We start from the raw sequence: 23,620 nt of genomic DNA on the forward strand, positions 1-23,620 counted from the left end.
GTGTTTGCTAAATTACTACTGTATTAATAGTAATTAATCCCTTGACTATTTCTAGCTTTAATGCAACCGGAAGTAATTACACAAATATTATAAAATAATCAATTTTGGTTGATTAATTTGTTTTCTGGCAACACAAATTTGGAACCATTTCATGTCTATTGTACACTCTGTTGTAATGGAAGCTGTTAAATATATTGTTTCAGTCACTTACCATTTCTAATTTTTATCAAAATTCTAAGGGAAACAACACAAAAAAATAATAAAGTTCATTACCATCAATATACTAGTGTGGTTTTAAAAATATTCAGAAATAAAAATATATAAGACATAAAATAAAAAAAAAACATTTACAATGTAATGACAAGTAACTTGGTAATTGTGAGCTACCTACGTTTTTATTATTAAAAGCTGACTTTACAATAATCGTATTTTAAAAACAAATGAACATGTCCGTCGAACATTGTTTACGTTATTATCCTTTCTTTCTTAAAGTTGGATTTTGAATTTACTCAAAGCTGCCATGTACATGAACATTGGGCAGGGGTCGAAATATGCGGCCCTTTTGATATCGAGATGGGGCTTACCAGCTCCTTGCACAAATATTAAGTCATATTATTTTATTTTCAAAACTCATAACAAAAGTTATACTGTAAAGAAAAAAAACCTTTAATCAGAATAAAAAAAAAAAAACGCACCAGAGAACAGTGCTAATATATGCACTAGAAAGTATACGGACAGCCGTTTGGGCACCAGGCTCAGCACCACATCCGTGCTGTGGCCAGCCCCGGGGCGACGGTTCCAGATAGGTCAGAAGCGACCGATACACGGTAATCAAACTGATACTCAAGTCAGTTAGTCGGAATTTGCCGTGTTGAGGCCATTGATTTACGTAAAGAAAGAGAAAAAAAAGGTAACTGCTTTTAAAGTAGACTGGGATAGTCCAATAATTTTTTTTTTTATTACTAATTCCATTATTCTGGTGAAACAAGTGTATGTTTTTATATGAATAAATAATATTTCATATTTATGGAAAACCCTAACCTGTGATAATTTTCCTATAAATGGGCTTATGACAAATTCACAAAAAAAAAAAAACGTTGATGAATCTCGTTTGCCCGTCTGCTGTTTGCCGGAAGGCTGTTTTATCAAATTGTATTTGCGACAAACTCATTCTGAATAACGCAATTTAAACGTTATACACATATTTTACAGTTAACAAATGACAATGAATATTTCATACTGTATTGGTTAGAGTTCTAAATCAGTAAAGATACTGTCTGGAACAAAACATGTTGGTTTTTTTTTTTTTAATTTAAATCTGCCAAAGATCTTTGCATTTTTTATACATGGGAGATAATGCAACTTTAATTACTTAGATGTCAGTTTTAATACAATTTAATAAAATATATTTTAAACAAAATGGTCATAGTACAAATTACTAGAAAAAATTATTTATACCTATAAAAAAATTATTAAAAATTAGTATTCACGAAAATATGCATTAAAATTATCTCAGGTTATAAAACTTGAAAACAGTGACTTTAGTGTATATATTTTTCTAAGACAAGCAATTTATTCAGCTTAATTTATACTGCGACGGTCTGATTAATTCCGAAAAAAAATATTTTAACAATAATACATTTATACAAGCTATAATTCTCAAACAATAACCCACTAGGCCCTAGGGAGAAGTATATGCAATATGATAGCATTGTAACGAACTGACTGGTCACGTGTGACGGCCAGCTGACCATTTTGTAAATGATGTATTAACCTTGACTCAAGGTTAACATATCGTAGAGAAATAAAACGGTACAGTTTTCCAAAAAAAGTACAGCTTTGAATAATATGATGTATACTTATATGTAAATAAACTGTAATGTTATTTGAACTTGTCACTGTGTCGTTGTGTTGTAAATTGGAGTAATATTACAGGCCTTAACAAAGCTAAGTGAAGAAGAAAGTCGATGTCCTGACACATATATAATAAAACCTTAGACTTCTCCCACCACACTGGGGTTGTTGGGTATGTTTCAGCAAAAAGATAAGTTGTAACAAAACGGTTTTTGTTCCCACTGTTGGTGTATGGCTTGCAGGAAAATGATCCCATGTTGCTACAAGTTCGAGTAATCCAAGGAAATAGCCATTGAGAGTAGAACACACTGGTTTATTATCTGATCTGAAAGGTAAACTATGATTTTAATTAGTTATTATGACTAAAACTACTCGTTCAAAAATACACTCCAGTATTGTCGAATTTTATGTATCCACAGCTAAAGATGATTGAAGTTTTAGACATATAAAACAATCTCTGTATACCGACATAGGTTGTATTTATAAGAACAATGTAATTATTGTCAATATGACTGTCAATATGATTTGTAAAGGAATATATTTGTAAGCATCAGGGACTTTATTGAACATATGGTTGCCATGGCATTTGATTGAATAAGACGAACGATCAATCCGGTTGAATTAAAGTTGTTCCGATGATACTATTCCATGACATTTTTTTAAACGATAATACGTAAATGTACGCTATAATGACCAGATAATAACCCCGCATTGGTCAAGCAGAAACAATATAAAAACAGTGGAACAAACTGACCTGTCACGTGTGACGGTCAGCTGACCAATCGTTAGGAGTTGGTCAGTCTAACGTGTAGGACATAGTCGCATATCAGAGAGCAGTTGGATATTGAGTACAGTTAGGAACATTCTCATATGCACCACCGATACATGAATAAACTGTAATATTAATTTGCTCTTGGGACTTTGGAGACGAAGGAAAATACAACTAACAAATACCTGACAGATTCAATATGATGGCGAATATCAATTTATTCTTACGGGATAAGTAGGATTGAAAACAGTGTTTTTTTTTTTTTTTTTTGGTTAAGAGGGTCATACGTATCGTTAATTAAATACGTACAAAAATATCATTAATGTCAATACATTCTTAAATGTAAAGCTAGACACATGATCAAAAAGAGTAAGTCACACATAATGTCGAACAATCAGACTTGTATTGCATGTGTACTGAATGTATCCCATTAAAGGAAAATGTACATGCATAAGACACATTTAAAAAAAAAGATTTATCACATTTAAGGTGCAAAAATAACAGATTTTTTAGCATCCTTTGTATTACTTTTTTTAAGGTTCAAAATTTTAAGTAATTACAATAATCGAAAAAAAGTTTCTGAAAAAAAGTGTACATATTGTTGGCTGTTTATGCTGCTGATAAAGATATTCCTAAGGTGATGAAAGTTACATATTAAGTCTTTTCTATTCTGGTATATGAAAACGTGAGCTAATGTCTCAAGACATTTTCAAACTGGTCAACATACAAAGAGCTGTGTGTCAAGGGTGAACTTTCTGGTGTGTTAGGTATAGACATAGAGAAGGTGGACGATCTAAACTCGACTTTGTTAAAGCTGACTCAACTTTCTGGTGTGTTAGGTATAGGCATAGAGAAGGTGGACAATCTAAACTCGACATTGTTAAAGGTGATTCAACTATCTGGTGTGTTAGGTATAGACATAGAGAAGGTGGACGATCTAAACTCGACATTGTTAAAGCTGATTCAACTATCTGGTGTGTTAGGTATAGGCATAGAGAAGGTGGACGATCTAAACTCGACATTGTTAAAGCTGACTCAACTATCTGGTGTGTTATTAATCCAATTATGAAATAACAGTTGACATGACGTGGATTACTAACGTGATAAATCTGATACAGTGTTGCATTCAGTAGAAATATTCCTATATATATTAAGGAGATACGCAATTAGGCTAGAGATTTGTAATTTTAAAATTGCAAAAAAAATGAATGTTTCCATACCATCGTCTTATTTCAAAAACATTTCAAGGGCAATAACTTAAAAAATAACCATAACAAATATTTATATCATTAGATTTTCTTTTTAAATACTAAAAATTGCTAATATTGCACAAAATTATAATATCTAAATAACAGATTGAAAAAAGCAAACAGACTTTATAATATTTTTTCATGTGTCTTAAAAAAATAGGTGAATAAATTAATTTCAAAACAATGGTCAAATGTTATACATTTATCAGAGACAACCGATTAGGTCGGTTAATTGTATAGTTGGACTTGTCCTAGGTTTATTGTCTTAAAGAATTTTTTCTTTATGTCAAAAAAAAACTGTTTGAGGACTGTATAGATCAGGGGTCTGTAACCTTCGGCTCGCGAGCCGCATGCGGCTCTTTTGATATCAAGATGCGGCTCTCCCGCTCCTTGAACAAATACTAATACTCTCAATAAAAAAAAAAATATTTGAAATAAAGAAAATGTTAGTGGCTCTTTAAAACCAGGGACATTTTGAAAATTGTAACTTTTGGCTCTTCCGCTTTAAAGGTTGCCGACCCCTGGTATAGATATAGATGTTTGAAAGGGAAGAATGTTTGCTTAGATGTGTCTCATTGTAATAACATAACTTTTCCGATTGTTTAAAATGTGTATAATTTTAATTCTCGGTAATCCCAATTTTTTTTCAGCTCTACTTAAAAACCCAAATTCCACCTCCCCCCCCCCCCGTCCCCCGTCCCCTCAGCCCACCACGCACGCCGAGAAAAAAAAAATCCCTTGAATCATCATTTAATTACACATTTGCATTTCCAGTTTCAGGTTGGTTTTTAATTTTTATTTTTTCTTTATATTTAGACGTTTTGTATTAGATATATGTATAAGTAAACCATCTTAAATGAATGAAAACAGGCTACAAGTAAGAAAGAAATATTACTAAAGTAAATCTGTATCAGTCCTCACAAGCCGATGATGAAAACTGTAATACTAAAGCGAACACACAACCGACGCTATAAATTACATGTCTGAGGCGGAAAAAGAAGAAAAAAAAAATAAAAATAAAAATAGAAAAAAAAATGTATGAGGGATATATATGACGGAGTGTCAGCACCTTAGTCCAAGTCATCGAAGTGGAGCTAGAAATATAATTGGCTGAGATTTGAAACATTTTACTACACAGCTGTTGCAATCTTGTCGCCTGAGTTGTGTTGCAGTTTTAGTTCTGTTACTGCTGTTGGAGTGCAGTCCCAGTATGTCTACCTATGGTGGGAGACTCGGTGAGGTCCAAACTAAGGACGACGGACAGCATGTGCTCAAGTCTGCTCACGTTACAGAAACCGTAACATCCTGTAACGGTTGGGTCGTGAGGTTGTTACGGAAGCGGACATGCGTCTGCTATCTCATCATTGTACTGAGTGAGATACTTTCCATTCCAATCACACAGACCCTGGTCATCGACCAGGCTGACCCGACCAACAAGCAGCTGATGGATCAGGTCAGGTACCTGGAAAACGTAACAGCACCACCCATTCCCTGCAAGCCCATCACCAACGTCGCTTTCGTCAAAGTCCATAAAGCCGGTAGCTTCACGATCGCCAACAGCGTTACGGGATCCTGAACTACTTGAGCTTCGCGCTCCCCAACACCAAGTTCCACAGCTACGGCTACAACTACATATCACGTGCGGGCGATGTACTCACCAAGGACAAGGTGATGCCGCTCGCATCGGGGAAAGAATACAACATCATGTTCAACCACGCCATCTACAACAGGACAGCATTCCACCTCATCATGCCTGAAGACACAGCTTATATCGCTACTCTACGGGAACCTTTCCAGCAGTTCGTATCCGTCTTTGAGTACTACCCCAAAATTAGAAAATTTGCTTTAAAACTCACAAAACTGCAAAACGCCACAAATCCTATTTCCATGTACCTGACCAATCCTAAACCGTTTGATGAGATAAAATCAGATTTATCCTTTATTAAAAACAAACAATCGGAAGACTTGGGACTAGGCCAGGACAGTCCGTTAGAACTAAACGCTTATCTAGACCAAATGGACCACGATTTTAAGCTAGTCATGATCTTGGAGCACTTCGACGAGTCGCTCCTGCTTCTTAAACACGAGTTGTGCTGGAGTATTAAATATATTTTGTACATTCCAAAAAACGCCGACAAGAAAAAACCGCAGAGAAACTTCACCGACACCGATTATGAAAACCACAGGAAATACAACGACTTAGTTAGACAACGCCGTGTACCATTACTTCATGAGGAAGTTCACCGCCAAACTCAACGCTCAGAAACCGGAATTTTTCCATGATCTTTCGCACTACAAGCAATTACTACAGGACGTCAACAAAAGTTGTCTGAATAGCTCTTCGTATTACGTCACACAGACAAAATGTTACGATTCGTTTCACGTCACGGAAAAGGATTGTAAACTCATGCTCATGTCCGAGTTATCGTTACTTGATTTGTTGTTGCTGAACTCCGGACATGTCTCCACTGAAGAATATAGAAAATTTGTAAAAACTTAAATCCTAAGTGCGGGCGTCCACAGAGTACAGAGATGTCGTTTAACAACAGCCATTGACTTAATTAGTACCAGTTAGCTGTTGTGTAAATGTTATAAATTCAGCGGCGTGCGGTACGATTTCACACGAGGGACTAGCTAAAGGGTTTGGGACGGAACTTTGTTCATTAAATATGTACATAATACAACGTAGATAGTAGTACAAGCAAGCAACTAATGAGAAGTGTTTTATTATAATTTTGGAGCAACAAATAACACAGCTGGTACTGCTTACATGGTGCTGACTGAGGTGGAAGAAAAACTCGTACAATGATGACCAAGACTCGCAACACCGTGATGGATGTCATACTCTATACACAACCACGACGTCACATATCAAACCTTTTGATGTTGTATGTACAATTGCCAGTGTGTAATGAACTTGTGGATGATGTGCTCAAATAATAAATTAAATAAACCGGGAGTGATCTCACCTAAACTAAAAAAAATAAATGTCAAATGAAATGGTTAGTTTCAATTTTAGGGGTCACATTTTAGTGTAAGGAAAAAATTATTTGTTTGGACGGACACATTTGATTTTTCAACTGTATTAAATGATACTGTCAGTTATCAAGTACCAGTGAAGTTTGAAGATATTCATCAAATTGAAATAAATTTAAAGTGACAATATTTAATCTACACCAGACAAACTACAGACAAACAGACAACCAAACATACACGGAATTTCCGTCTTTATTTATACGTATACATCAGACAATTGTCGAAAATTATTGACTTTCTGAATTATGATAAATGAAACAAAGTTAACTAAATTACTGAGTGCAATATTTGTTAAGCTCACAATTTCATATGCATTGTATGTTTGTTCTTACATTTTGCCATTGCTCGAAATTAGAAAATTAAACCAAACACTTTTCATGTGACAATATAATTTCTTTTTTAAATTATTGAACTTTTTCTACTTCAAGACGTTTAATTTTAAAGAAATACAATATAAATAATAGCACAAAATTAAGTTGTGTCTCCTAATTTATTTGACTGAACTGAATCGATGCACCGAAATAGTTCATTATATAGTTCATTATATAGTATAAACCACAGTTGTTGGTCAATGCGTTTTTTAATGAACAGGTTTTTTTCTTTCAGTTTAGAACTTTAATTAAGATTATGATGATAAAGTATATTTTATTAAAATAATAAGCCATCATGTAGAGAATATTGGCACTGACAGCAATATCACCCACTTTCTAAAACTTACTTTGTCCACATTATAAAGGTAGTTGTACACAACCTCAGCCATACATTCCCCCTTGTAGCTACACATGTCTAGGAAAGTTTTAAAAAAAAACAACAACGTGTAACGGGTAGCTCATCATTTGGTGAAACCTACCTCACAAAAACAGTCAGTTGATCAATTTTAATCCGTGTTACGGTTCTTCAATCACCCATGGTTTATTCTTAATTAGTCAAACTGTAAATTAAAAAAATAAAAATAAAACATACAGTAGCGTCTATATTCTCTTGTTTGGCTAGAAAGAAAATTATTTGCTGTTTGTTATTTATCTGCTCTGCTTGTTGGCAGTCAATTGTTGAGTTATTTTAGGGCTTGTTTTTTTTTTTTTTTTTTTCAATATCACTTTTTAATACAAAACTAAACGTGCGTATCAGTGGCAATTTCTTTAACTTAAACGTTACAAGGGAGATAACATTAAGGAACGTGCATAATAATCGCTATCTAGTTCGTCATAAAGAAGAATTAAAATGTTTTAGGAAAATTACGGAATAAACATAAGCAACCTTTTTTTCTATTTTTAAAACCGTAAAGATCATGAAGGAGCATGCTTATTTCAAATTTAAAAAGTATATAATATTATATTTTAAAACAGTGATCTGTATGCATACATATTTCTGAAAAATGCAATACATGCCAATCAGTGACGGTTTTTGGTGCAATTGCATAGAAACATTTTTTTTTATGGAAAATATTAGCATGTACAATGTATAGATATGATTATGCCATAACCATATCTAGGCAGGGGTCGGCAACCTGCGGCTCGCGAGCCGCATGCGGCTCTTTTGATATCAAGATGCGGCTCTCCAGCTCCTTGCACAAATACTATTAATCTTAATAAAAATATAAAATATTTGAAATAAAAAAATGTTAGTGGCTCTTTAAAACCAGGGAAATTTTGAAAATTGTAACTTTTGGCTCTTCCGCTTCAAAAGGTTGCCGACCCCTGTATCTAGGAAAGCAAGGGTCTCGCATAGACGTTGTCAGGATCGTGTGATATACTGGTAGTTAAACCGTACACTAGAGGTTCATTTAGTGAATGTTGATGTTACATGTGTTACATCGTCACCATCAAGTCGGCCAGCTTGCTATTTTTTTCGGATCCCATTGGGATCAGAACCTACCATTCCACACGGCACCGATTCGCCTCGCCCTCCATGCCAATTAGCTCTACTGTTCTGTCTGACTGTTCTGTCTTTACTTGGACTATATTCTGTACCTTTGTCTACCCTTGGCGTTGAAATATCATTTTCTGTTTACATTGCTATTTCAGTTACAACGCCTGCTTCCACCCCTCACCATGTTTACACTATACCCATTGAAATAAGGAAGCTACTATTTGTCTGTATCGTCGCCCCTGTACTTGTGTCGCCTGTGTGGTCAAATAATGGTCATTGTTGTGTTTATGATGCTAGCGGTCTGACCCTTTATTTTTAAGTTGATTAAAACATTAATACTTCAATCACATATTTTTATTTCCCCCGTAAGTTACAACATCATCCTCTCATCGAACCGTTTACGATTGGAAAATAACACAATAGACAACATGTTAACTTTATTCTGTGGGACTCATAGATCTCACATCAAACCTAATCATGACCCGTTTAATATTAGATCTACACAGCAATTAGTATTTAAGCTCAGTGGTTCTTAAACTGGGATTAGGGTTAGGGTTAAACTAATAAATCAATAAAATAATTAAATCTAGCATGTCGCCAGGGGGGGGGGGCACTGCTAATAGTATATGATTTCAATATACATTTCATTTCGTTCGGTGGGGGGGTAGACTTGTGGAGTGGTAAGTTCAAGAGCAAATAAAAAAAGAGTTGGAGATCCAGAAAGCACAAGAAAACTCTCCTTCCCTCCCCGAGGCTCCCGGTCAAAACCCGCCTGGACATAAACCCCCCCGACATAAACCTCCTGGACATAAACCCCCCGACATAAACCTCCTGGACATAAACCCCCTGGACATAAACCCCCCGACATAAACCCCCTGGACATAAACCTCCTGGACATAAACCCCCCGACATAAACCCCCGGACATAAACCCCCTTTAAGAATATCAACTAAACCTTGAAATGACAATTATTTATAATAATGCATTATTTTTTTTTTCTTTTCAATATTTTTTTTAACAGGGGTCGGCAACCTTTTGAGACGGAAGAGCCACAAGTTACAATATACAAAATGCTCTAGCTTTTAAAGAGCCACTAACATTTTTATTTCAATTTTTTGTTTTTGTTTAAGATTAGGTAAATACATTTGATTTTCTTATTTGAAATCGCTTTTATTATAAAATAATATTTATTCAAATAAAAACACACAACTTTCTCGCACTAAACCTATCACATTTTTTTTACTAGTTCTGCTTTGGTAATGTAATTAGAAATCACATAATCTAACTATAATTATTGAACTACTTAAAGTAGTTACATTAATGGAGGCATTGACCTTCCATGACTTTTGAAAGTGTGGTTAAATCTGGCTCATAACTTTTAAGGCCGTTGGCTCCAATTTCAGCCTGATTTTCTTTTTGGATTTCCTTCCAGAGCTGTTGTCCAACCAAGAATAAACTACAAGGCAGCAGTTGTTTGATTTTGGAGTTGTCTCTCCCAGAAGAGTTGCTTTCCATAGCAATCGAGCATTATCTGCCTTGGGGTTCGAACTCATGACTTTTCGGTTTACGAGCTTTACTTACTCCTGGTCAACATGTCGTCCTACATTTCTATTTTTTTATGAGTTTTAAAAATAAAATAATGTGATCATTATTTGTTCATCGAACTGTAGAGCCGCATCTTGACATCAAACGAGCGGCTCTACAGTCTCATGCACAAATATTAATAATTATCTAATTTCGTTTTAAAAATTCATAAAAAAATATTATTCAGTAAAAAAAAAAGCAACTTAAAAAACATAAACAGGATAAAAAAACTCATCAGAGAACAGAGGGATTAGGTGAGGCAGATAGTATACGGACAGCGGACAGCCGCTTGGCAGCAAGTCCATGCTTGCCATAGTCCAAGTGCCGATTGTTTAAATATTGTCGAAGGGGGAATGTTATTTTATTCCAAAAGCATTCATATACCTGTCCGTATGCATTGATTTGACCGGAGTGACGTGTTTTAGTTATTACTTTCCTACGGTTGAGCCTTTTACTGGACTCTTGGTACAGGTAGGGTGGAAGATAAGCCTTGTGAGAACCGACGGACAGAAGCGACAGATGCACTCTAATCAAACCGATATACAAACCAGTTAGTCAAAGTAGGCCGTGTTGAAACACATTCTAGGGCAGTGGTGTCCGTAAAGAAAAAAAAAATATATTGGCTTCTAAAGTGTATTGGAATAGTTATATAGTTATATTATTTGATTACTAATATTATCATAGTAGAGCTAGCAAAAACACTTTTTGCGCGAAACGTATGTATGATTTTATATGAATCAATAGCACTTCATTTTTATCGCTATTTATTTCAAATTATAAATCAAATGTATTTACTTAATTCTTTAAATTTATAATAATGTTAGTGGCTCTTAAAAAAATTGTTAATTTAAAAAAAAATTGTAGCTTTTGGCTCTTCCGTAGCAAAAAAGGTTGCCGACACCATCATTAAGGGGGTTATTGGGTGAGAATTAGAATTATAGCTTACGAGCCGACCCGCGGCATATCATACACCGCCATTTAGTTGTTGTTTTTTCTACTTTTCAGTAATTCATAATTTGTGAATTCGACAGTACCAACGCTGCCACAGAAAATATTTCTTTAAAACACTATACGTAGCTCGTTAATGACGATAACCCCCCCCCCCCCCTTTCTCCCCCCCCCCCTCCGTTAAAGTAAACTCCACTTAGTCCCCCCCCCCCCTACGTTTAAAATCGTTTAAAACTAAATTATCTGCCCCTAATAGTCGTCGCTAAACGCGGCTCTGCTTTTAAACATTTAGTGTGAACCACAGCTCACCAGACCATGTAGAGGTGGGTGTGGTAGGGAGCGTGCTTACAGTTCGTTTTCTAGGGTCTCCCAGAAGAGAATTATATACATATATATATATATATATATATATATATATATATATATATATATATATATATATATATATATATATATATATATATATATATATATATATATATATATATATATATATATATATATATATATATATATATATTAATGTATTAATGTTTTTTTTTTTTTTTTTTTTTTTTTGCCTCAGACATGTAATTTACAGCGTCAGTTGTGTGTTAAAGATACATTTAATAACAAAAGAATTATGTAAACTAAATTATGATGCAAACTGCCTATATCAATGTATTATTGTTAATATAATTATTTTCGGATCAGACTATAGTTCAGAAATGTTGTTTATGCTAAATAAATTGCTTGTCTTAGAAAAATGTATACATTAATGTCACTGTTTTCAAAATTTATAACCTGAGAGATTTTTAATGCATATAAGCGTAACTACTAACCTTTTTATATTTTATGAAACCTTTAAATAATTTTGTTAGATAATTCATACTATGAACACTTTTCTTTTTTAAATATATCTTTCTAAAATTTACTAAAACCGACAGATCAGTAATTTCGTTTGCGTTGTCTCCCTTCTAATTTTTCCCATTTTAAAAAAATGGCTACGGTCTTTGGCAGATATGTATTTAAATTTAAAAAAACAAAAAAAAAAAACAACACATTTTGTTCCAGACATTATCTTTACGGATTTAGAACTCTAACCAATTCAGTGTGAAATATTACTTGTAATGGTATTACTGTAAAATATGCGTATAATGTTTTAAATTGCGTTATTTATTATTTTTATTTTTTTAAACTGTGACTCACGCAGGGGCGGAACTACAATGCCGCAATGCGGAGAGGGGGGGGGGGGCACGCCATTTAGGGGCCCACAGCCGACGATATGAATGTTTTATTGTTGTTTTTAATTTTTTTTTTTTTTTTTTTTTTTTTTTTTTTTTTTTTTTTTTTGACTTGATAGTTGTTTCGTAAAAAAAATACTGTAGCTGCGGCTTGATTATCTTTATTCTATAGACACCAACCCATGCTCTTGTATATTCTTTTTCCCTTTCTTTTTAATTTAACTACCCAAAAACGTGAGAGAGACACACTTTTCTCCCAATAGTGTAGTAATAAGAAGTGCAAGAGGTGGCTTTTAGTTAGCATCAGCTGCGTTTTTTTAAAATCGTGTCTACATTCCAAGTTATATAAGAATATTCGAGAAAGTTTAGGGGAGATCACTCCCGGTTTATTTAGAGACGCAGTTGATGTAACTAACAATCACCTCTTTGCCCTTCATACCCCTGCACTATTGGGATAAAAGTTACAACAGATGGAGAATGTGATTAACAAACTCTCTAACGACCCAAAGCTTTCACGTGCCACTGTTGTTACTCGAGACTCAGCTGATCTTATGTATCTAAACTAGTATGATATTTTAGCGGGACCAACATTTATTTCCTCAATGTCTAGACATCAAGCTAACCGTCTGTATGGTGCCAATGTCTAGACATCAAGCTGACCATCTGAATGGTGCCAATGTCTAGACATCAAGTTGACCATCTGTATGGTGCCAATGTTACAGAGCTAACTTCAAAATGTACACACCCTTACGTCATAACTGTTTGGTGTCGACATTTTGCTTCAGCTAAACAGTATTTTAAATACCGATGTAAAAAGTAATGTTACTCTTCACCGACATACATTTTATTTACATGAAACCTGCTAGTTGGGTTTGGAAAACTAATATGGATGGTAACCACAACACACTACCTTTGGCGTTCTTGTTTACTGAGGTTACATATGTTTAGAGTCGCTATGTGCAATAACATTTTTTTTTTCAAAATGTGTACAACTTTATTATTTGTAACAAGAAATTGATAAACACCATTTAATGAAGACACCTACAGTCTTAAGTTGAAACTCTGGTTAGTGTTACGAAGTTTCCAGTTTACATTTGTTTTATTTACCATGTTGTGCAATAAAAATTAATAAATTATTAGAACAAAGAATAGGAGACACAATGACAATACATGTATGTTTCGGGTTTTAAAGCAAAATGTGTGCAGGTAAATTACTGTTTTTTAATATATAACTATAGACAATTATAATTTTAAAAGTAAGTAGTTTTCTTAATAATATCGTCAGTGTTTTGAATGCAATCCTTTTTTTTATTAATAATGCGTTTTGTTTCTATTACATTAAACGTAGATTTTTTCAATGAACTTAATATCGATATTGTTAATGTTGTCTCCCTTCTATAGTTTCAATTCAAGCAAAGGCAACTGTTATGCACTTTTAGTTTGTTTTAATAATTGATATAAAAAAGTACATATTTACATCGATACTAAACAGACAATTTTAATTTAAAATTATGTAATCGTTTAGTTTAAATACAACACTATATAGCCCTACACTGTAGGAGGTATGTTTCACCAAATGATGAGCTACCCGTTACACGTTTTTTTTTAAACTTCCCTAGACATGGGTATCTACACGGGGGAATGTATGGCTGAGGTTGTGTACAACTACCTTTATAATGTGGAGAAAATATGTTTTAGTAAGTGTTGGATGACATTGCTGACTGTGCCACTATTGTCTACACGATGGCTAATGCTTTTAATACAATTCACTTTGTTAAAATTAATATAATCTAAAAGTCCTACACTCAAAGATCACATTTTGTCGATTAAAACAGCGAATTAACCAACAACTGTTGGTTCAAACTATTTAATGAATTATTTCGGTGTATCGGTTTCGTTCAGTAAAATAAATGAATAAACACAACTTAATTATGTGTTTGTTTTTTATGTTTCGTTTGTTTGAAAGTCAAAGTCTTGAAGTAAAAATAATATTTATTTTTTAATGTTTTTTTTTGTACTTAACGTGTGGTTAATTTTCTACTTTCGATCAACTATAACATGTAAGAACAAACAAAACAATATATATGAAATTGTGTACTCCACAAATATTGCACTCACTATTTCACTAAACGTTGGAGCTATCTTTCATGTATCATAATTCAGAAAGTCAATATTTTTTTTAAATATCGTATCTATAGATATAGATAAAGATGGGAATACGGTGTATGTTTGGTTGTCTGTCTGTCAGTGTTTCTGCTGTGGATTAAATAGTGTCACTCGGTTTAAATGTATTTATATTTGATGAATGTCTTCAAACTTTACTCGTACTTGTCTACTGACAGTATATTGTAATAAGGTTGGGAAAAAAAATGTCCGTCCAAAATAAATTATTCCAATCACACTAAAATCTACACCCAAAAAAAGAAACTAAAAATTACATTTGGAACTAAGAAGATAAGTGTATTATATATTGGAAACCCTAAGTACATGTCCTATAATGTCAATTGGAGTTACCCAATCGATGGTCTTTGATATAAGTATAATGCTTGGCCACTGTTTTTGTAATTAATTTAGTCATCCATTTTTTAAAGACACATATAAGAATAAAGCTAAAAATGTGTACATATATCAATATAGTACCTTAATAATTGATTGTATAAAACCATTGGCCTTTTTTAGTATATAAAAATAAAATTCAATGATACAAATTACTATGGAAGTTATATTTTCGGTTATCACCCTTCGAATTAGACAGTAGTATACTACAACCATCATTCTAGCCTAATTGCGTAATTAATTAATATATTTTGGGATATTTTCAATGAATGTAACATTGTATGGTATTTATCTCATTAGTAAGCCACGTCATTTCTACTGTTATTTCATAATTAAATTGAAATCCTACCAGTACTTAGCTAGACGCGTGGAAAGTTATAGCAGCTTGCCATTTTCTCTATACAATCTCTTACGAAGTTGATAGTTATTGCATTAATACAACTGTTTGTTTTTTTTAAAACACAAATGTTTAAATCATGTATGTTTTTAACATATCTTACAATTGAAATGCGGAAGCGCGTCTTCAATGTGCCTTAAATGTGTCTTACACGTGTGTTACATGTGTCTTGCATGTGTCTTAATTGATTTCAGTCTTCAGTGTTAGTTTTATCAAGTTTGTCTGCGTGAGGGCCATGATTGTATCCATCCATCATTCACCACTCATGTATCTATCACCCATCCACCCATCACCCCACACCTACCACTCATGTATCTATCACCCATCCACCCATCACCCCGTACCTACCACTCATGTATCTATCACCCATCCACCCATCACCCCACACCTACCACTCATGTATCTATCCCCCATCCACCCATCACCCCACACCTACCACTCATGTATCTATCACCCATCCACCCATCACCCCACACCTACCACTCATATACCATCTGATGTCAGCACAGTCCTGATGAGATTACACTGATGTAACATTATGCACGGAAATCATGTTTAGTAATAATCGTACAAAATCTCTGGGTCTTTAGTTTTACTTGCGCCAATATTTAGTTGTTGTTTTTTTCTACTTTTCAGTAATTCATAATTTGTGAATTCGACAGTACCAATGCTGCCACTGAAAATATTTGCTTTAAAACACTAACCCCCCTCCTTTCCCCTAACCCCGACCCTACACCCCATCCCCCCCCCCCCCCCCCCCCCGTGAAAGCAGCCTCCTCTTAGTTACCTCCTGTAAGTTTAAAGTCGGTTGAAACTAAATTATCTGCCCCTAATAGCCGTCACTAAACCTGGCTGTACGGTTTGTAAACATTAACGTGACCACAGCTCAGCAGACCATGTGGGGGTGGGTAGGGTGGTAGTGATAGAGATAGAGAGAAAGAGAGGGGACTGTAAGGAGGCGCTTGCAGCTTGTTTTCTAATGGCTCGCAGAGGAGAATTATATATATAGATTATATAGCGGTCTAAAATGCTCAATAAAATGTTTCCATGGATCAATTTAGTAATAATAACAATTGAATATTCTAATGTCATCCAAAACAAAGCTTCCCTGAAAATTTCAGCGCGCTAGCTAACTGGGAAGTGCCAGAAATTTCGATCGCAAGATTTGATTGGAAAGACAAACAGAGACGAAAGCAAGTTAAAGAAAACGTCGGAAAATAGTCATTAATTATACATTTTTTTTTCATTTTGAAAGAATAACATAATGTATTGAATTAGTATATTCAACAAAATTGTTTTATTCCATTAATTAGGAAAACAAGATGGCCGCCGTAGCAAGTTATTGTAAATAGTGATCCGTATATTTCCATTTTTAATGTGTTATTTGTGACACTTTTGTGTTTTCTTTATTTCAAAATTTGGATTTTAATGAAAGTGATTGAATCGAAACACCCTTGTTATCTTAATTTAGTCTGCGTGTTTTTATTTCTGCCTGTGGACTTCATTTGTAAGTAAGTTTGTAAGTAAGTTTTCATACTGAACAAAAACAATTGAAACTTGTTGAGTGTATTTTGGTCCTGGTGGGGCCAAAACACAAAAACAAAGAATGGATAAAGATTACTTGTTCTTTGACGTCTGCTAAAGGGGATTCAAAGCCTTCTTTCACGAACCCATTACGGTAGAAATTACCATCCTCCAAGGCCGATGGCTGACCACGATTACAAATGCCGAGTTTCTAACTCAATTTGCCAAAATAATAGGCTGCCAGGAGACTGAGTTCAAAAGGGTCTACAACTATGGAGAAGTGAATGTCTGGTATGCCACACTGGGTTCAAGGAAAATGTATGAGAGTCTTATGCTCACTCAATTCTACGAGCCAAAGCCACTAACTAATGAAAGGACGCAGAGGTTAATTAGAGTAAGCGTCACTCACGTCGACAAAAAGAACTGTGTTAAATGTACACTGAGATGCGTTACCCCACACATTAGTAAGGCTGAACTGGAAACAGCCCTTCAGGGCCTATGTAAAGAGGGGACCACCCCAAACATCAAGACCGAAGACCAATGGAACAACTATAAATTCACATTTAAGCCCAAAATGGACAAAGAAAAATTACCACACTATAAGATTTAAAAACGATGAAGGCGGGGGGGGGGGGGGTGCACAGATGGTAGTGATCCACCTCTCAGAGAGACGGATATTGTGCCCCAACTGTAAAACAGATAGGCACTACCCCACCATGTTTAACCAACTTTACGCCCGGTTCATGGACGGGATCCAAAAGAAAGACGGGAGGTGTAATGTAATAAAGACTTTTGAGGGGGGGGGGGGGGGGGACACGAAAAGGTAGCTCAACGACAACAACTACATAAAGACAATCGAATAGTATAACTATAAGACTATCCCAATCCATTTTAGAAGCTGTTAACTTTTTCTTTCTTTATCGACATCACCTGTTCAGGATGTGTCTGTCATTAACGAAGCAGGCCTCAACACGGTAAACTCCGACTAACTGGCTTAAGTATTGGTTTGAGTACGGTGTATCGGTCGCTTCTGTCCTTCGGTTCTCACCGGGCTTATCTTCCACCCCACTGAACGCAGGGTAAACTCGTACCCCACCGTCCTGTACCCGACTCAACAGTTGGAAGCTAATAATTAAAAAAACTACGTCACTCAGGTCAAATTAATGATTACTGACAGATAGGGACATGCATTCTGAATAAAATAACATACTCCATTTAACGATATTGGAAAAAGTCGGCACTTGGGAAGTGGCAAGCATTGCACGGCTGTGGGGCTGGGCTTGGTGCCCAAGCGACTGTCAGCTGTCCGAATACTCTCTACTCCCACCTATTCTCATTCGCTGATTAGAGTTTTTATTATGTTTAAAGTTCTGTTTCTTTACAGTATAATATTTGTTATGGGTTTTGAAAATAAAATAATACAATAATTTCTAATATTTGTGCATGGAACTCGAGGGCCGCCACTAGAAATCAAAAGATCCGCATGCGGCTAAGGCAGGGGTCGGCAACCTTTCGAAACCGAAGAGCCAAAAGTTACAAATTATGAAATTTTCCAGTTTTCAAAGAGTCACTAACATTTTTATTTCAATATTTGGTATTTGAATAAGATTATGTGAATATATTTAAAATAAATAGGTTTAGACCCCTAAGTATAGTATAACTAAAAAAACTATGTCACTCTGGTCAAATGTATACATGCTGACTTATAAAGAAATGCAATCTCAATAAAATAACATTCACTATTGAACGTTATTCGAAAACAAAGTGTTAGCATAGTTGTAGGGCTGGGCCAAGTGACCATGAAGCAGCTGTCCGTATACGTGTTTTTATCTTTTTTGTAGGTGGCTGTTTTTTTTTTTAAATAACATAGTTTTGAAAATGAAATTATATAATTTGTATTATTTGTGCATGGAACCGGAGAGCCGCATTTTGACATCTAAAGAGCCGCATGCGGCTCGCGAGCCGCAGGTTGCCGACCCCTGGGCTAAGGAGCCACAGATTGACGTATATGAATGTATTACTGTTTTTTTTTTAATTTTTTGTTCAAATAAATTTCGTAATCAAATCATCAAGCCGTGTCTAATATTTGATTAAGTTGAATAAATTGCTTGTCTTATAAAAATGTATACATTGTAGTCACTGTTTTCAAGTTTTATAACCTGAGAGATTTTAAATGCATTTTAGCGTGAATTCTAATTTTGTTAATATTTTCTAAAATGTTTAACTAATTTCCTTGATAATTTTTTTCTATGACTATTTTTTTTAATATAAATTTTTAAAATGTACTAAAACCGACAGTTCAGTAGTTTGCTTTGCATTGCCTCCCTTGTAATTTTTCCCATATAAAAAACGGCAAAGGTTTTTGCAGGTATGTATTTAACTTTAAAAAAAAAAACATTTTGTTCCAGACAGTATCTTTACTGATTTAGAACTCTAACCAATACAGTATGAAATATTAATTGTAATGGTATATCTGTAAAATATACGTATAACGTTTAAATAGCGTTATTATTATTATTTAAAAAAAAAAACAACTTTAACACCGCAACGCTTAAGAAGGAGTTAGTCGCAAAATACGTTTTGGTAAAACAACTTTGTACCCGGGCGCCGAGAAGGGTCGCTACGCCTCTAATAGGGTTTTTCATATAGTGTAATTATTCAAAATCGACAGTGTATTTATCTTGATTGAATATTGTAGTTGATAAAAATAAATACGCATACACTTTACTACTATTGACTTAATTTAAACTCGATTTTAAAAAAATAAATAGTTACATAACAGGTTAAATTCGCCAAATGGGAGCGGACATAGTTAAGTTCTATGTAACTCTATGTAGAATGGATTGTGTAAATGTGCTTTTTATACTTCTAAATGGCTGTCAAACTGATCTACAGCTTATTAAAAAATGATAGCTTTTTACGTGACAGCCTCAGTTAGGTATCGTTAGATGACAAAGTATGGGGAAGCGAGATAACCTACTTGGTTAGACACTTCACAGAGTCACAGATCAAAACTTTAGACTGTTAAAGTTTATTGACCGTTCTCTAAGTTTTTGGTTTGAATTAAGTGGGAGAGTGCCACATAATTGCTCTGTAAAACAAATGTCACCATTTTCATAGGTTAGGTATCTAACTCAGTTTAAGAACCACTGCTCTAGGATATAGTTTGATGTATTGATTTTAGAACGTATACTAGTGGCTACTTTGACTAAGAACATCTAATAGAAATAGGTGTGATATTTTGTATGTAGACCTTAAAATGGTAACTTGTGATATGTTGTCTTTAGATTATATAATGTTTATTTGATTATTTAACTTAAAAATATTGACATAGGAATCTCTTCTGGGGAATGTGAATCATTGTATCCGAAGGACAAATATATAACTATTTAATGTTAACTCTGTCTTAGTGATTAACGTGCCAACAATCTTGACCGTTGAAGTAAAATACCTGACTGTCCAGTAAATTAAAAAAACAAAAACACGTGTGCATGTATAATACATTCGATGGTTACTGTTTAATCTAACAGGCCAAAATGACAGAGACACGTGCACACGATTTAAAAAGACGCAGCCAATGCTAACTAAAAGTCACCTCATCGTTCTTAACATTCCTGCACTATTGAGAGAACTGTGACAACAGATGGGGTTTGTCGTTAACAAACTCTCTAACGATCCACACCTTTCACATGCCACTGTTATTACTCTAGATACAAAGAGCTGGTCTAATGAATCTAAACTAGTATGACGTATTAACAGGACCAACATTTATTTCCTCACTGTCTGGAAATCAAGTTGACCATCTGGATAGTGGCAATGTTTGGAAATCAAGTTGACTATCTGGATAGTGTCAATGTTCGGAAATCAAGTTGACCATCTGGATAGTGCCAATGTTTGGAAATCAAGTTGACCATCTGTATAGTGCCAATGTTTGGAAATCAAGTTGACCATCTGGATAGTGTCAATGTCTGGAAATCAAGTTGACCATCTGGATAGTGCCAATGTTTGGAAATCAAGTTGACCATCTGTATAGTGCCAATGTTTGGAAATCAAGTTGACCATCTGGATAGTGTCAATGTTTGGAAATCAAGTTGACCATCTGGATAGTGCCAATGTTTGGAAATCAAGTTGACCATCTGGATTTGGTTGTGACAAGAACCTAATAAACAATGTCGTCAAATGAAACAAGTTAAAAATGATGAAAAAAAACACAACACTAATGGCGGCATCTTCCAATTTTAGAATATGAAGAAATTAACAATTACATTCACATTTGATTTAGATCTACATTCTATAGATCTTCTTATCATGACATAGGCTACTCCCTGAAATGTATACATTTTTCTCCGTCGAACTAATATATTTACTTTAAAAAACAGTATTTTAAATTCAATAAACTGCAACTGATAAGCAAGTTAAGATCTGTATTAAATATTGATATTAAAAAAGTAAATATATAAACGGTACATCTAAACGGATTGACAATTTTAATTAAAAAAAATATTAAAGCATTTTGTTTAAATTTAACACTTCATACATTATATGATTTAGGTATCAGCTAAACAAGCATTATGTTAGTTCCCAAACTTTCTTTGGAGCCCCAACATGACTTAATAATTGACTGCCAACAAGCAGAGCAGATATATAATAAACAACAGATAGTTTTTTTTTTCAGTCAAACAAGAAAAACAGGAATACATGTAACATCATTTTTATTTATTTATCTTGTTTTTAAATTTTACCAGATGATGAGCTACCCGTACTCGACACATAACATGTTGTCTACACTCGACACATAGCCTGTTGTCTACACTCGAAAAATAACCTGTTGTCTACACTCGACACATAATCTGTTGTCTACACTCGACACATAACCTGTTGTCTACACTCGACACATAACCTGTTGTCTACACTCGACACATAACCTGTTGTCTACACTCGACACATAACCTGTTGTCTACACTCGACACATAACCTGTTGTCTACACTCGACACATAACCTGTTGTCTACACTCGACACATAACATGTTGTCTACACTCGACACATAACCTGTTGTCTACACTCGACACATAATATGTTGTCTACACTCGACACATAACCTGTTGTCTACACTCGACACATAACCTGTTGTCTACACTAGACACATAACATGTTGTCTACACTCGACACATAACATGTTGTTTACACTCGACACATATCCTGTTTCCTACACTCGACACCTAACCTATTGTCTACACTCGACACGTAACCTGTTGTCTACACTCGACACATAACCTGTTGTCTACACTCGACACATAACATGTTGTCTACACTCGACACATAACCTGCTGTCTACACTCGACACATAAACTCTTGCCAACACTCGACACATAACATGTTGTCTACACTCGACACATAACCTGTTGTCTACACTCGACACATAACCTGTTGTCTACACTCGACACATAATCTGTTGTCTACACTCGACACATAACCTGTTGTCTACACTCGACACATAACCTGTTGTCTACATTTGGTTCTTTGCTTCAGTATCCTTTGGAGCAGCTCCTTTCTTTTTACCACTATCACAGATCTAGAAATATTTTTAAATTATTAAATCTAGATATATTTAGTCTCTATAATCTATCAATCCACTCCAGCTCATGACTAGATCTAGATCTATGTTATTTCGGATTACCAGTGGTTTGAATATTAGATTTGTAGATCTAGACGGCTAGGTTACCACCACAGCCATTGCCCGGCTAGCAATACTAATAATATTTTAATACATAGACTAATTCTATATAAGCATATCAACTAAACCTTGAAATTATTTATAATTCATGTGATGGTAACGGTTTAATCGAACAGCGAAAATGAGAGATACACATGAACGCGATTTTAAAATACGCAGCTGACGCTTCATATACCTGTACTATTAGGAGAAAAGTGACAACAGATGGATAATGTGACTGAGAGAAAAAGTGACAACAGATGGATAATGTGACTGAGAGAAAAAGTGACAACAGATGGATAATGTGACTGAGAGAAAAAGTGACAACAGATGGAGAATGTGATTAACAAACTCTCTAACGACCCAAAGCTTTCACGTGCCACTGTTGTTACTCGAGACTCAGCTGATCTGATGTATCTAAACTAGTGTGATATTTTAGCAGGACCAACATTTATTTCCTCAATGTCTAGACATCAAGCTGACCATCTGTATGGTGCTAATGTCTGGAAATCAAGTTGATCATTTGGATGGTGCCAATGTCTAGACATCAAGCTGACCATCTGTATGGTGCCAATGTCTGGAAATCAAGTTGATCATTTGGATGGTGCCAATGTCTAGACATCAAGCTGACCACATGGATGGTGACAATGTCTGGAAATCAAGCTGACCATCTGAATGGTGCCAATGTCTAGACATCAAGTTGACCACCTAGATCAGGGGTTCCAACCTTTTTTTACTCTAGAGCACATTCTGAAATATCGGTAGGGTGGAGGGCACCACCTATTTTAATTCGACAAACTCTTTCCATTACTTCTCATTTTCCCATAATTTATATTCCTATTCTTCTTTCCTTATAGTCATAATGTATTAATAAATAATAAACAAAAATGTTTCAAA

The sequence above is a fragment of the Physella acuta genome, unplaced genomic scaffold, assembly GCF_028476545.2.
Source record: "Physella acuta isolate Inbredline_101_S28 unplaced genomic scaffold, ASM2847654v3 ptg000264l, whole genome shotgun sequence".
Lineage (NCBI taxonomy): Eukaryota > Metazoa > Mollusca > Gastropoda > Physidae > Physella > Physella acuta.